Genomic DNA, 16,670 nt, shown 5'->3' with positions numbered 1-16,670 from the left:
ATTGTTTACATAACAAATTAAAAATAAAAAATAGAGAAAACAAATTCCACTGAAGTATTTGAAACAAATTAAATACAAAAGAATAAAACAATAAATATAAACACCAGTTATTACTAAGAAATAAATTCTACAGAAGTTTAGGAAAGACTAAAGTCTGTGAGGACTGGAATAATCAGATGACTATTTTAACAAGGAGACTTCAGTATTTAATAGGAAGGCAGGGAAAGGAGAAGCAGTAAAGGCATGTTTACTTACTTCCCTGAAGTTTACAAACATGAATAAAAAAAAAGAAACAATTATTATAGGAAATTCCACCAATAATAAAACTAGGGAACAGCTACAATCCCATACCATAGATAAGAATGTATGTCCAGTACCATGAAATAAGGACAAAATGAAAAGTGAAGCTCCCACAATTTTACTAATCTCAAGCAAAGTGCATGTTTTTAAATTAAATCAGACTTCCAGAAAGTCCTACTAACAGCATATAACACGATACCCACATAAACTCTGTCTCAATCTCAACTGAGGGCTCAAAGGCACTATTGTTAATACTCCCACTACCCAAAATGAAGTGTTAGACCACATGGACAAGATCTGCAACAGAGAGAGAAGCGGGGGGGGGGGGGGGGGGGGGGGGGGGGAGGAGCAATTTTACAATACTTAGCTCATCACCCACCTCCAATTATTTTTAAAAAGAGTGGAGGTGGAGAGCATTTGGAGAGATGTAATGAGGAGATGGAAATTGGGAAGAAGGGATTTCTTTAGAGAGAGTTGTCAATACCATTCTCAAATCAGAGGGATGGATTGGTGCTTTACCCCTTTACCCTTACCTATAGCCTAGTAAGGGTGGACTTCAAGGACACCACTCTGAAAGCTCAATATCTGTCTCTTGGAGATTAGGGACTCTGTGGACCGGTTATCTGACCTCTACCTGAGGAACCTGAAGACTAGCATTTGAAGTGATCCATGACAGCAGAGTAGAAGACTATGATTACAAAGTAGCTGCACTCACTGATAGCTGGCCAGGTGAGTGTTTCCCATGTAAAAAATGTGAGCCACTTGAGAGCTGTCTTGAGCTTGTTTTATAACCTAGAATGAGGAAACTTCTAAAGGAAGAGGCTGCAAGTACCATTGGATGCCAAGGGACTGACAAATATTGTAAACAACCAGAACAACAAGAATCACTTGCCTATGACAAGAGAAAAGCAGTCAGAGATCCTCACTGATGGAGATTAGGGAATAATAGTAGTGAGAGCCTCACACAGTAAGTTGTGTGGGGTTTTTTTTTATAGCTTTATTGAGGTATAACTGACATACAATAAACTGCACATATTTAAGCTGTACAATTTGATCACTTTTGACATATGCATACACACATGAAGCCATCATCACAGTCAATAAACACATCACTACTAAAACTTCCTCCTGCCCCTTTATAATCTCTGCCTCCTGCCCCTCCCTTCCCAAAGCTGTTCCTGTCACTATACAATAATTTAAATTTCCAATAATTTTATATAAGTGGATTAATATAATATATACTCTTTTTGATTTAGGCTCTTCTACTTAGCATACTTGATTCATCCATGTAGTAGTATGTATGAATAGTTCATTCCTTTTCATTACTGAATAGTATTTTTTTAATGTTTATTTATTTTGAGAAAGAGTGCAAGCAAGGGAGGGGCAGAGAGAGAGAGGGAGAGAGAAAATCCAAAGCAGGATCCATGCTCAGTGCAGAGCCCAACGTGGGGCTCAGTCTCACAACTGTGAGATCATGACCATGAGATCATGACTTGAGCCAAAATCAAGAGCTGGATGCTTAACACAGAGCCACCCAGGCACCCGTTTTAAGGATATACCAATTTATTTATCTACTTACTTAGTGATGGACATTTAGACTGTTTCTAGTTTTCAGCTATTACAAATAAAGCTGCTATAAATATTCATGTACAAGTATTTTTGTGGACATATGCTTTCTTTTTTTTTAAGTTTATTTATTTTAAGAGAGAGAGAGAGAGAGAGAGAGAGCACATGGATGCTCACGTGAGGGGGAGGGACAGAGAGAGAGGGAGAGAAAGAATCCCAAGCAGGCTCTGTGCTGTCAGCACAGAGCCTGATGTCAGGCTCAAACTCAAGAATGATGAGATCATAACCTAAGCAGAAATCAAGAGTCAGATGCTTAATTGATTGAGCCACCCAGCATTCCTGAACATATGCTTTCTTTTCTTACTGGTAAACACTATCTCTCTTAAAAATAAATAAATATTAAAAATTTAAAAAAAAAAAACAGAATTGAACAACTCAAGAACTAATTTGGGGAGGTAGGTAAAAAATAAATATTATGGGATACCACATTAACAAGGTGAAAAAAAGAAGGCATCAATTACAAAATAAAAAATGAAAAAGACAAAAATAAATTTGAAAGCACAAATGAAATACATAATATATTAGTTTCCTAGGGTTTCTGTAATAAATTACCACAAACTAGATGGCTTAAAACAACAAATTTATTCTCTCACAGTTCTAGAGTCGGAAAACAAGGTGTTGGTAGGGCCATGCTCCCTCTGAAACCTATAAGGGAGGATCCTTCCTTGCCTCTTTCTGGCTTCTGGTGGTGGCCATCAACTCTTGGCTTGCAGCTACATCACCCTAATCTCTGCCTCTGTCACTACATGGCTGTCTTCTCCCTGTGTGTCTATCCTCACATTGTCTTCTGTCTTCTTATAAGGACACTAGTTATAATGGATTAATGGCTCAACCTACTCCAGTATGACCTCATCTTAACTTAATTACATCTATTATGACCTTATTTGGAAATATGTACCTTATTTGGAAGTAAGTATCTGCCTATAGTACCTGCTACCAAAGAGTGGCAAGTTAGAAAGGTACTATGTAGGTGAATTACATAACATTTCAAGAGCAAAGAATTTCAAAATCAAATTACACCGGAGCATGAAAAAGTGGGCATTTGGTTTTTCAGATTTGTTTCTTCATTTTAAAAAGTCAATATAGGGGCACCTGAGTGGCTTAGTCAATGAAGCATCCAACTCCTGGTTTTGGCTCAGGTCATGATCTTGTGGTTCAAGAGATCAAGCCCAACATCAGATTCTGCGCTGACGGCAAGGAGCCTGCTTAAAATTCCCTCTCTCCCTCTCTCTCTGCTCCTCCCCCATGCTCTCTCTCTCAAAATAAGTAAACATTTTTTTAAAAAGGTCTATATAACAGGAGCACCTGGGTGACTCAGTCAGTTAAGCGTCCGACTTCGGCTCAGGTAATGATTTCACAGCTCATGAGTTTGAGCCCTGTGTCAGGCTCTGTGCTGACAGCTCAGAGCCTGGAGCCTGCTTCAGATTCTGTGTTTCCCTGTTTCTCTGCCCCTCCCCCACTCACATTCTGTCTCTTTCTCTCTCAAAAATGAATAAACTTAAAAACATAGTCAATATAACACTATTACCAAAACCTAAGACAGAACAACTGCTCATTATAACTTATGAATATCAATGTAAAATTATAAATAAAATATTAACAAGTAAGATCCAGCTTTTAAAAAATAATAACCAAGTGAAGATTACTTATAGGACTATAATAATATTTAAATATTTAAAAATCCATTAATTTAATTTACTATAATAAGCCAAAGAAAAGTAACATGATAATCTCTGCTATAAACTGAATGTTGTATTTGCCCAAAATTTTATATGTTGAAACTCTCATCTCCAAAGTCATCATATTTGGAGGTGGGGCCGTTGGGAGGTATTTAGGGTTAGATTAGGTATTTAGGGTTAGATTAGGTTAGATTAGGGTGGCCTCCCATGACAGGATTAGTTCCCTTATAAGGAGATGAAGGGACCAGAGCTCTCTCTCTCTCTCTCTCTGTACACCAGGAAGAAAGCTTTCATCAAGAACCCAACACTGACACTCTGATCTTGAACTTCCAGCCTCCAGAACTGTGAGAAATAAATATTTGTTGTTTAAGCCACTCAGTCTATAGTATTCTGATAAGGCAGCCCAAACTGACTAAGCCAGTCTCAAATGATAAAGAGGCATTAAACAAAATTAAACACCCATTTCCTATCTAAAATTATTTACTTAAGAATAAAAAGTTACTTAACATTTAAAAAAAAATTTAATAAAAAAATTGTTCTTGGGGCAGCTGGGTGGCTCAGTCGGTTAAGCAGCCGACTTTGACTCAGGTCATGATCTCGTGGTCTGTGAGTTCGAGCCCCGCGTCGGGCTCTGTGCTGACAGCTCAGAGCCTGGAGCCTGTTTCAGATTCTGTGTCTCCCTCTCTCTGACCCTCCCCTGTTCATGCTCTGTCTCTCCCTGTCTCAAAAATAAATAAAACGTTAAAAAAAATTTTTTTAAAAATTGTTCTTGAAGTTGTTGAATTTGTTCTTGAAGTTGTTCTACATAGTACCTTTCTAACTTGCCACTCTTTGGTAGCAGGTACGATAGGCAAATCTTTAAGATGATATACATACACACAGACAGGAAAAGAAAAGAAAAGAAAAGAAAAGAAAAGAAAAGAAAAGAAAAGAAAAGAAGAAAAGGAAAGAAAAGGAAAGAAAAGAGAAAACAAAAGAAGAGAAAACAAAAGAAGAGAAAAAAGAAAAGAAAGCACTAATGTTTGGTTGGACTAGTCCTCCCTCATTTTTCTCTTATTGAACCAAATATTTTCTAAAATTTTAGGTGTATATTTTTTGACCCAATTATAATCCTTTTTAATTATTTATGCTACAGATGCAACAAAGCAAATATACCAGAAGTACAAAGGGAAGCTCTTTGGAGCACCTGGGTTGCTCAGTCGGTTAAGCATCCGACTTCAGCTCAGGTCATGATCTTGCAGTTCTTGGGGGTGGATCCCTACATTGGGCTCTGTGTTAACAGCTAAGAGCCTGGAGCCTGCTTTGGATTCTGGGTCTCCCTCTCTCTCTCTCTGCCTCTCCCCTGCTTGTGCTCTTTCTCTTTCAAAAATAAATAAACATCAAAAATTTTTTTTAAAAGAGGGAAGCTCTTTAAAAAAAAAACTAAGGGGTGCCTGGGTGGCTCAGTCGGTTAAGCGGCCAACTTCGGCTCAGGTCATGATCTTGTAGTCCGTGAGTTCTAGCCCCGCGTCGGGCTCTGTGCTGACAGCTCGGAGCCTGGAGCCTGCTTCAGATTCTGTGTCTCCCTCTCTCTGACCCTCCCCTGTTCATGCTCTGTCTCCCCCTGTCTCAAAAATAAATGAACATTAAAAAAAAAAAAAAACTAAAAAAATTAAAAAATTAAAAAAATAAAAAAAAACCTAACAGTGAAAAAACCATCAAGCAACTGGTTATTCAGAGTATTATTCAATAATTAATACACTGCCATTTAAAGAGTATGCAGCCATTTAAAGAGTAAGGCAGATCTCTGTGTACTGAAAAAGAAGTATGAATATCATTGTTAAGTGACAAAAGGCAAGGTGTAGCAGACTTAGTATAATCTGATCTCATTCATGCAAGAAAAACATATATGTTAGCATAAACAAAACAAAATGTCTGAAAGCATAAACACTAAGTTGTTAGCAGTGTGAATTTATTTTAAATGTTTGTATTGTATTATTTTTCCAATTAATATAAACTGTACAAAAAATCAAAACTCGTACAAAAAAAATAAAGCTTCCTAACTTTAAGACAGAAGAAAGAAAAGAGCATCGCATGTAAAAGGTTCAAGTGGTAACTATGGCATTGTTTAGGCGACACAAAAAATATTAGAAGACACAAGAGGAAGTAAATCAGAAGACCGTAGCAAAGCGTACCTCAAAGGCAATGTAAAGACAGAGAATTTTTGTGTATAAAAGTAAAAGTAATGAAATAAGTATCTTAGGAAGACTATTGTCAATACACTACAATAACAATAAAACGTAGCATTTGGTGGGGCAGGAACAGGTTATCTAGCAAAGTCCTATAATGACAATGGGGGTTACTGAGATGGATCTAAGGTATGACAATAATTTTGTTACTAATAAGTGAGATACAAAGGTTATCACATCACTTGCCTGGTAAAAACACCTTAATGGCTATGCACTACAAATGTAAATGATTTACTTGTTCTAGAGAGACAGAATAAGGAATGGAGTTATAGACAGCCAGTGGAAAACAGCCTTACCTAAAAGCATTAGGTTTAAAAAACCAAGGAGAGGGGCACCTGCCTGCCTAGCTTAGTCAATTGGACGTGCAACTCTTCATCTCAGAGTTGTAAGTTCAAGCCCCATGTTGGGTGTAGAGATTACTTAAAAAAAAAAATCTTAAAAAAATAAAACTAAAAATAAATTTTAAAACAAAGACTGAAAATCACTGTGCTTTATTACTATCTACTTATATATATTAAAAAAAGAATTCTGACACTGCTAGAGCAATAGTCCTTGAGTAAAGGTTCAGATCACAACCATCTAAAAAGGCTTTTAAAGTATCTCTGCCCCAAAAGTTATGATTCAGTAGGTCTGGATCAGAGTCCAAACAAAGGTATTATGGAAAAAGCTCCCCAGATCATTCTGATGTGCACCTCTGCTAAAAACTGCTTATTTGACCATATGGATGGCTTTTCAAATAATCAATGAAACATTTAAAAGAAAAAGAAAACATTCTTCATATAGAGGACAAAAGCCTTGACACTAAGTCATCTGTTAACTTCCTTTCTTAGAATCAAATGCTACCTTCTAACATTGTCATATTTTTACTTCAATGACCACTACCAGCACCTGTGGCCAGAATGCAGCTGCTGGATTCAAATCAAAAGAGATGCCATTGTTTATATTTCTTGGAATCATAGTAAAGCAGTACTAGTAATGCATTAATGCTGTATTCATAGGGAAGATTACACATAATTTACACAATAGCTGATTGATAAGCAAGAAATCTCCACAACAGCGTTCTACAACTCTGAGTGGTGGTTTGTTTGAATTAAAAGTTTTGTAATTTGTACAGAATTTTTCTATTGTCATAGCTAGCTTTCTTCCATAATTAAAAGATTGCAGTTTTTAAATAAATACTGTAAGAACAAGACCATTTCTTAATATTCTAAAATACTGGGTTCTTCTCAAGAGATTCAGAAACATATTCGCTAAGAATTTTTTTCTAATCAAATATTTAGAAATAAGTTTTTTTGATATATATCTTGACACTATATGTAAAGAATTCCTCTGGAAAGTAATAGAAGTTTTGAATACCAGGCAATTTTCATATGTAAATTAACCCTTCTAGTTCATTTTTCAAGTAAAAAGATGAGTGTCAATGGTTATGGCTTTTTAATCTCTTATGACACAAAACACACATAAAAATAGAGCAAAGTATATGATGCACTCCTACATACCCATGAACTATCTAGTTTCAACAACTGAAACATGGCCATTCTTATTTCATATAGTCCTAACTGTTTCCTGTTGATATACTTTAAAGCAAATCTCAGATGTTGTATTTTATTGATCTTCAATAAGTAAAGAATTTTTAATGGAATCTCTTTATCATTATCATATATAAGAATAATTCCATCAAATATGTCATACTTTTTTCATGTTTGATTTTCCCAGATTGTCTCAAAAATTTATTTTTTAGTTTTGTTCAAGGCTATCTCATTTTGTACCAAATTGTGATATACTAAAATATCTTGCCTCAAAAGTTAATGTTATATGAACTATCCAAATTTGAACACATCACATCTGTTTTAAGAGCTTCCCACTGTTTCAATGATGATTCACCAAAATCTTTAACATAACATTAAATCTTGCATAATTTGGCCCTTATCCAAATCAAGGCCTCTGACATGACTGAGACCTCTCCTAGCTCCATAATACTAGCTCCAGTGTTTTTTTAACAGCTAATGCATCAGTGAGAGATAATGGATTAAAAGAATCAAAAATGGGGCAGCCTTGGTGGCTCGGTCAGTCAAGTGTCCGACTCTTGATTTTGGCCCAAGTCACAATCTTACAGTTTGTAATATCAAGCCCCGAGTCGGGCTCTGAGCTGATGACACGGAGCCTGCTTCAGATTCTCTCTCCCCCTTTCTCTCTCTCTGGCCCCTCTCTGCTCACGCTCTTTCTCTCTCTCTAAATAAATAAACAAACTTAAAAAAAAAAAAAAAGAATCAAAAATGTACATTCAGCTTCAGGTAATAAAAAAGCAACCCACTGCATAAACCTTGATTAGATGCTGTGGGAAAAACTTACTTATACAAGGCATTATTTGCACAGTTGGGAATATCTGAAGATATAATTACTATTATTAGTGTTATAAATGTATTATGAGGGAGAATGTCCTTATTTTTAGGAGATGCATACTGAGCTTTCAAATGATTTTTTTTTATGTATGTGCTATGTGTATATACATGTATGTGTGTGTGTAAGACAGAGCAAGCAAAGGTGCCTAAATATTAACAAGAAATATTGTTACACTATCCATACTACCCAAATCAATACAGATTTCATGTAATTTCTATCAAGACACAACAGCGTTTTTCACATAACTAGAACAATCCTAAAATTCGTTGGAACCACGAAAGATCTCAAATAGCCAAAGCAATCTTGAAAAAGAAAAACAAAACTGGAGGTTTCACAGTCCCAAATTTCAAGTTATACTACAAAGCTGTAGTAATGAAAACAGTATGGTACTGGCACAAAAACAGACATATAGATCAATGGAACACAACAGAAAGTCCAGAAGTAACCCACAATCATATGGTCAATTAATCTTTGACAAACAAGCCAAGAATATACAATGGGAAAAAAGTCTCCTCAACAAATGATGTTGGGAAAACTGGACAACTACACGCAAAAGAATGAAATTAGACCACTTCCTTACACCATACACAAAAACAAACTCAAAATGGATTAAGGACCTAAATGTGAGACCTGAAACCATAAAAATCCTAGAGGAGAGCAGCAAGAGCAGTGGCAGTAATTTCTTTGACATCAGCCATAGCAATATTTTTCTAGACATGTGTCCTGAAGCAAGGGAAACACAACCAAAAATAAACTATTGGGATTATATCAACATCAAAAGCTTGTGTAGCAAAGGAAAACAGCCAACAAAACTAAAACAACCTACGGAATGGGCGAAGATACCTGCAATTGATAAAGCTGATAAAGGGTTAGTATCCAAAATATATAAAGAACTTCTACAACTCAACATCAAAGAACCAAAATAACCCAATTAAAAATGGACAGAAGACATGAGCAGACATTTCTCCAAAGAAGACATAGAGATAGCCAACAAACATATGAAAAGACGTTCATCACTTATCATCAGAGAAATGCAAATCAAAGCCACAATGAGATATCACCTCACACCTGTCAGAAGGGCTAAAATCAAAAACACAAGAAAAAACAAGTGTTGGCGAGGATGTAGAGAATAAGGAACCTTTATGCACTGTTGGTGGGAATGCGAACTGGTACAACCATTCTGGAAAATAACATGGAGATTCTACAAAAAATTAAAAATGTGGCGCCTGGGTAGGCTCAGTCAGTTAAGTGTCCAACTTTAGCTCAGGTCACGATCTCATACTTTGTGAGTTCAAGTCCCACATCAGGCTCTGTGCTTTCAGTGCAGAGCTTGCTTGGAATTCTCTCTTTCTGCCCCTCCCCGGCTTGCATGCCCTCACTGTCTGAGAATAAATAAAGTTTTAAAAAATTAAAAATAGAACTACCATATGACCCAGTAATTCCACTACCCAAAGAATATAAAAACACTAATTCGAAAAGATACATACACCCCTATGTTTATTGCAGCATTATTTACAATAGCCAAATTATGAAAGCAGCCCAAGTGTCTACTGAAGAAGATGTGGTGCATATATACAATGGAATATCATTCAGCCATAAAAAAGAGTGAAATCTTGCCATTTGCAACAACATGGATGGATCTAGAGGGTATACTGCTAAATGTAGTAAGTTAGCCAAACGAAGACAAATAACATATTATTTCACTCATATTTGGAATTTAAGAAACAAAACAAATGAAAAAAGGGGGAAAAAAACAAACCAAAAAACAGTCTCTTAACTACACAGACAACAAACTGATGGTGACTAGAGGGGAAGTATGGGGTGGGAGGGGGGGGAATGGATGAAATAGGTGATGGGGATTAAAGAGAACACTTAATGAGTACTGAGTAATGTATAGAATCGCTGAATCACTACATTGTATACCTAAAACTAATATGTATGTTAACTATACTGGAATTAAAACTTAACAAAAATAATATTTGCTAAAAACAAACAAAGAAAGGAAATTAAAAAGAAAGCTGTGGGGGCACAGGGGAAGAATATAATGCCTCAATTTTTCACTAATATGTTTGGGGTTTTTTTCTTTACCAATAGCACTGATCATTATAAATAAAACTTAAAAAAAAAAAAAAAAAGCCAAGGGGCACCTGGGTAGCTCAGGTGGTTAGGTGTCTCACTTTGGCTCAGTCATGATCTCATGGTCTGTGGGTTCGAGCCCCACATCGGATTCAGTGCTGACAGCTCAGAGCCTGGAGCCTGCTTCAATCTGTGTCTCCCTCCCTCCCTGCCCCTCCCCTGCTCACTCGCTCGCGCACGTGCTCTCACTCTCTCCCTCTCTCTCAAAAATAAACATTAAAAAATATACATGTAAAGAAATAAGCATGGCTGTGTTCCAATAAAACATTAATTATAGACACTGAAATTTCTGTCTAATTTTCTGTGTCATGAAATTATCTTTTGTTATTTTTCAACTTTAAAAATGCAAAAACTAGGGCACCTGGATGGTTCAGTCAATTAAGCATCTGACTTGGGCTCAGGTCATGATCTCACAGTTTGTGGGTTCAAGTCCCACATGGGGCACTATGCTAACAGCAAAGGGACTGCTTGGGATTCTCTCCTTCTCTCTCTGCCCCTCCCTCCGTCCCTCCCTCCCTCCCTCACTCACTCTCTCTCAAAATAAATAAATAAACTTTTAAAAAAAAGTTTCTCTCTCTAAAAAATATATATAGAGAGAGAGAGAAATTAAAAAAATAAAAAATAAGAATTTCAAAATAGTAACAGTAGAGTATTAAACCACAGGGCCCTTCTAAGAGTGGGATCCTCCATCACTGCACAGATGAGGGGTGCCTGGGTGGCTCAGCCAGTTAAGTGTCCGACTTCAGCTCAGGTCATGATTTCATGGTTTGTGAGTTCCAGCCCCACACTGGGCTCTGTGCTGTCAGCTCAGAGCCTGAAGCCTGCTTCAGATTCTATGTCTCCCTCTCTCTCTGCCCCTCCCTCCCCTGCTCGCGCTGTCTCTCTCTCTCTCAAAATAAATAAACATTAGGGGCACCTGGGTGGCTCAGTCGGTTGAGCATCCGACTTCAGGTCATGATCTCACAGTTTGTGAGTTCAAGCCCCGCGTCGGGCTCTGTGCTGACCGCTCAGAGCCTAGAGCCCGCTTCAGATTCTGTGTCTCCCTCTCTCTCTGCCCCTCCCCCCCCCTCAAAAATAAACATTTCAAAAAACTTTAAAAAAAATTAAGAAAAATAAACATTAAAGTACTTCAGATGGCCCTAGTACATATAAGAGTACTTTGTTAGCTATCATTACATTTAAACAGTGCTCTTAGTGAACTTCTACTTGCACAATTTTTTCTATATATAATCAAATAAATATCCTTGTTCATATAACTTTGACATTTTTCTTATCATTCCTTAGAAGAATTTCCTTGATATAAAAACGTTGAAGCAAAGTATGTATTTTTAAGTTCTGAGATATTTTACTAGTTTGTCCTTTGAAAAAGCTCCACCTGGGGATACCTAGCTGGCTCAGTCAGAAAAGCGTGTGACCCTTGATCTCGGGGTCGTTAGTTTAAGCCTCATGTTGGGTATAGAGATTATTTAAATAAATAAAACTTTAAAAAATCAAAAAGAAAAAGCTCTACCAAACTACACGCTTTCCAACAGTATGAAGACTATTTCCCTAAACTTTCCCCAGCAATGGGAACTCTTTAAATTGTCAGTGTGACAGATAAAGCCTGCTTGCTGTAGCTTTAAATATGCAATCTTATTGCATCTTAATGATTTCTTAGACATTTCTGGACACAATGTTCAGCAGACGGTATTTTCCAAAGATGGCGACACATGGGCATCTACAACATGATCTTGTCATTCCTCCAGCAAGATATGGAGTCTATTTCCCTACTCCCTTAAATCTGGGTGGCCCCTGTGACTGCTCTAAAAGAATATAGTAGAAAGTGTGTTTTCCAAACTTAGCCTTTAATTGGCCTGGTAGCTTCAACTTCCTGTCTCTTAAAAATGAGCTGCCAAAGGGTGCCTAGTTGGCTCAGTAGGAAGAGCATGCAACTCTTGATCTCAGGGCCATGAGTTGGAGCCCCACATTGGGTGCAGAAATTACTAAAAGAAATAAACAAACAAACAAACAAAAATGAGCTGCCATGTAAGTGCAATTACCCTAACACTAAACATGCTGTGAGAAGCCTGAGCACAAGGGAAAGCTCTGAAGGATGAAATGCCATGTGAAGAGAAAGCAGAAAGACCAAGAAGAACCAGGGCAGCAGATATGAAAGTGGATCTTACAGCCTCAGCCACCCAGCTATCAGAACATGGATCACAGATGAACCATACAGCCAAAACCATTCCAAACACCTGACCTATACACCATGAGCAAAATAAAATGGTTGTTTTTTTTCCTAAATGGTTGGTTTAAGTAACTAAATTTTAGGTTGGTTTATTACATAGCAATAGATAAACTAGAACACGATTTAAAGTAACCACTGACAAAAATTTTTAAATTTTTAAAATTTAAACCACCTGGGTGGTTCTGTTGGTTAAGCGTCAGACTCTTGATTTCCGCTCAGGTCATGATCTCATGGTTCATGAGATCAAGCCCCATTTCGGGTTCTGCACTGACAACAAGGAATCTGCTTGGGATTCTCTCTCTCTGTCCCTCCCCCCACTAAACAAACTTTAAGAAAAAAAAGGCTCATATATCTCCAAATAAGTATGCACTTTAAAAGTTACATTAGAAAAACACACTTAGGGGCGCCTGGGTGGCGCAGTCGGTTAAGCATCCGACTTCAGCCAGGTCACGATCTCGCGGTCCGTGAGTTCGAGCCCCGCGTCAGGCTCTGGGCTGATGGCTCAGAGCCTGGAGCCTGTTTCTGATTCTGTGTCTCCCTCTCTCTGACCCTCCCCCGTTCATGCTCTGTCTCTCTCTGTCCCAAAAATAAATAAAAAAAAAAAAAAAAAAAAAAAAAAATAGAAAAACACACTTATTCCAGTGATTTCTCAACTGTTATAACATCTTAACAATTATAGTTACTAAGGAGCTTTAGTTACATTTTTTTTTTTTCAAATATCTCATTCTGATTCATGTGATCCAGGGACAACAGTTTCAAAAAGACTTGGATTTTATAAGTAGACATTCAACTGAAAAATTAAGAGTTTATCAAGGTGACAGGATATGACACATTTATTAAATTTTCTATACATGTGCAACAAGACTTAATTCTCTAAATAGCTCAGTTTGTTAAATTATAGTATCTCCTTAGAAACCCCCACATATAAATATGTTGGTAACCTAGAAAGAGACTAGTCAGAGTCCCTTAAAAACTATGACAACCTGACAATCTTTAGGTCCTTTAGAGGACCTAAAGATTTTGGTTTGACTTAATTACTACATTGGAAAAGAAAATTTAAACAATTCATATATTACTTACAGTTTTGCAATTCATCAATAGTACAGTAACAAAAAAGTTCTAAAATAAAAATTAGAGTATGTTATGTGAAAATGAAGAATATAAGACTATTTTACGAAAGTAATTTTGGCAATAAATGTCTGTAGCCTAGGGGCTCCTTGGTGGCTCAGTTGGTTAAGCACTGGACTCTTGATTTCGGCTCAGGTCATGATCTCATGGTTCATGGGATCGGGTCCCCCAGTGGGCTCTGTGCTGACTGTGGAGCCTAGTGGGGATTCTCTCTCTCCTTCTCTCTCTGCCCCTTCCCTGTTCGTGTGCACACACTCTCTCACTCTCTCAAAATAAATAAATTTAAACAAAAAGTCTGTAGCCTAACACTTGTGTTCAAGGAAGTGTGCTGAGACACCAGAAGCCTCTATTACCAGAGAGTTTATGTATAATCTAAAAAGGAGTGTGAGATGTGACCATATCAAGTTTGCAAAGTAAAATTACAAAAGGCTGCACAGAAGTGCCAATTCTGCTTACTAGCTCCAGCTGGGTGTTTATCTCAAACTCAACAAGTACAAAAATTAAATTCTTGATTTTTTACCCAAAACCTGTTCTTCCCTTGCCTTCCCCTTATCAGTAAGCAATACCCCTACACACACAGTTGCTAAAGCCAAAAACGTCACGTTTATTCTTCTAATTTCCTACAAAAAATTCAACAGCAATTCTTATTGATTCTACCACAAAAATTATCTCCACTCTCTACCAAATTATCTCTTGCCTGGCCTAGCCTAATAACTAGTTTCCTGCAATGACTTCCCTAACTGGTCTCTCTATAGTCACTTCTGCCTCTTTACAACTCACTTCCCAAACAGTAGTCAAAATATTTTTATAATATTTTATAATATATATAAAATAATTATATAAATATTATATATATAATATATAATATAATATATTTATAATATAATAAGCCTTATAATTGCTCACCACTGCTAAGAGATTTCTAATGGCTTCCTATCCCACTATTCATAAAATCCAAACTTCTTTCTATGGATGAATTATAAGGCCTAACATGATCTGATCCCTGCTATCTCTCTGAACTTATCTCCTACCACTCTTCCCCTTGCTCACTCTGCTCCAACCCACACTGGCCTTCTTTTTGCTCCTTGAAAATCAAGTTCCTTCCCACCTCAAGGCGTCTGATCTACAATCCTCTCCCGCCCTCTGGCCCCCACCCTAGCACCAGTGACCCAAATTAGTGACCCATATGTCTTCTTATTGTAGAAAACAACCAAACTTCATTGGCTTCCTGATGAAAACACTACATCACCACCTATGAATATTCTTGTCAAAAATGTTCAAACTGAATCTATCCAGAGTAAACAATCAGAAAATTCAGAATGTGGGATATTCTACAAGATGATTTGCCTACACTCTTCAAAAAAGTAAGTAACATGAGATTATTAGCTACCATATTATCTATACTCCAGAAAAGTGGGGGACCAACATATCCAAAACAGATATAAGCAATAAGTGTTACGCTATAACATCTTGATAAAACATATGATAAACCATATTTTAATCATAAAATCTTTCTAGCAATATTGAAAATTTACAACATAGCACTAAATAAAAAAAAAAAAATACCAAAACTGCCAAAAATTTGCAATATGATTATAAGGTAATACAAACTACAAGAGTTGAGACTTGGGGATGTTAGGATGGGGTGAATATATTTTGCATGTAGGGGTGCCTGGGTGGCTCAGTCGGTTGAGCATCCGACTTCGGCTCAGGTCATGATCTCACGGTCTGTGGGTTCGAGCCCCACATCGGGCTCTGTGCTGACAGCTCAGAGCCTGGAGCCTGCTTCCAGTCCTGTGTCTCCCTCTCTCTCTGCCCCTCCCCCGCTCTCACTTTGTCTCAGTCTGTCTCTCAAAAATAAATAAATGTAGGGGCGCCTGGGTGGCTCAGTTGGTTAAGCATCTGACTTCGGCTCAGGTCATGATCTCGTGGTTTGTGAGTTCAAGCCCCGCATCAGGCTCTGTGCTGACAGCTCAGAGCCTGGAGCCTGTTTCAGATTCTGTGTCTCCCTCTCTCTCTCTGACCCTCCCCCGTTCATGCTCTGTCTCTCTCTGTCTCAAAAATAAATAAACGTTTAAAAAATAAATAAATAAATAAATAAATGTAAAAAAAAAAAAAAAACTTTAAAATATATATATATTTTGCATGTAGGTGAGAGGTGAATCTTTGAGAGCCAGAGGGAGGAATTATGGTAGATGGAATAATGGTCCGCTAAGGATATCAACATCCTAATCCCCTAAACCTATAAATAAAGATGAAAATAAATAAAGCTGTAAAGATGAAGTAAAGTGGCACATAGAATTAACATTGATAATCACCTATGGATAAAGAAGATATGGTGTGTGTGTATAAACACACACACACACACACACACACACACACACACACGGAGTATTACTCGGCAATCAAAAAGAATGAAATCTTGCCATTCGCAACTACGCGGATGGAACTGGGAGGGTATTATGCTAGGTGAAAATTAGTCAAAGAAAGACAAATATCACATGACTTCATTCATATGAGGACTTTAAGACACAAAACAGATGAACATAAGGGAAGGGAAGCAAAAATAATAAAAAAAAAAAAAAACAGGGAGGGGGACAAAACATAAGAGACTCTTAAATATGGAGAACAAAGGGTTACTGGAGGGATTATGGGACAAGGATGGGCCAAATCGGTAAGGAGCATTAAGGAATCTACTCCTGAAATCATTGTTGCACTATATGCTAACTACCTTGGATACAAATCTAAAAAATAAATAAAAAAAAATTTTTTTAAAAAGCATTCACAATCATGTAATTTGGGATGGAGAGATTATCCTGGAATTATCAAAGCAGGCCCAACATTATTACCACAAGGGTCTTTATAAAGTGAAAGAGGGAGGCAGAACAGAGAGTGCCCCAGTTATTGCTGGCTCTCAAAATAGAAGGGTGTCATGAGCCAAGC

General features: G+C 37.2%; 1 protein-coding gene and 1 long non-coding RNA gene across 6 annotated transcripts in view; one reads left to right on the top strand and one right to left on the bottom strand.

Annotated features, from left to right (window-relative positions):
- The window catches only part of LOC144617424 (uncharacterized), a 30,963-nt gene extending 15,886 nt beyond the window's left edge, over positions 1-15,077 (top strand). Inside the window, exon 2 of the long non-coding RNA XR_013557946.2 lies at positions 14,931-15,077. This is a non-coding gene — a long non-coding RNA (uncharacterized LOC144617424). The remainder of the gene's footprint in view (positions 1-14,930) is intronic.
- ACAP2 (ArfGAP with coiled-coil, ankyrin repeat and PH domains 2) overlaps positions 1-16,670 on the bottom strand; it is a 155,228-nt gene that overhangs the window by 125,889 nt on the left and 12,669 nt on the right. The window lies entirely within an intron of this gene.

Source organism: Panthera onca, chromosome C2 (assembly GCF_046562875.1).
Source record: "Panthera onca isolate mPanOnc1 chromosome C2, mPanOnc1 haplotype 2, whole genome shotgun sequence".
Classification (NCBI taxonomy): domain Eukaryota; kingdom Metazoa; phylum Chordata; class Mammalia; order Carnivora; family Felidae; genus Panthera; species Panthera onca.
Note: the sequence above shows the minus strand (reverse complement) of the source record. Positions and strands in the feature narration are given on the sequence as shown.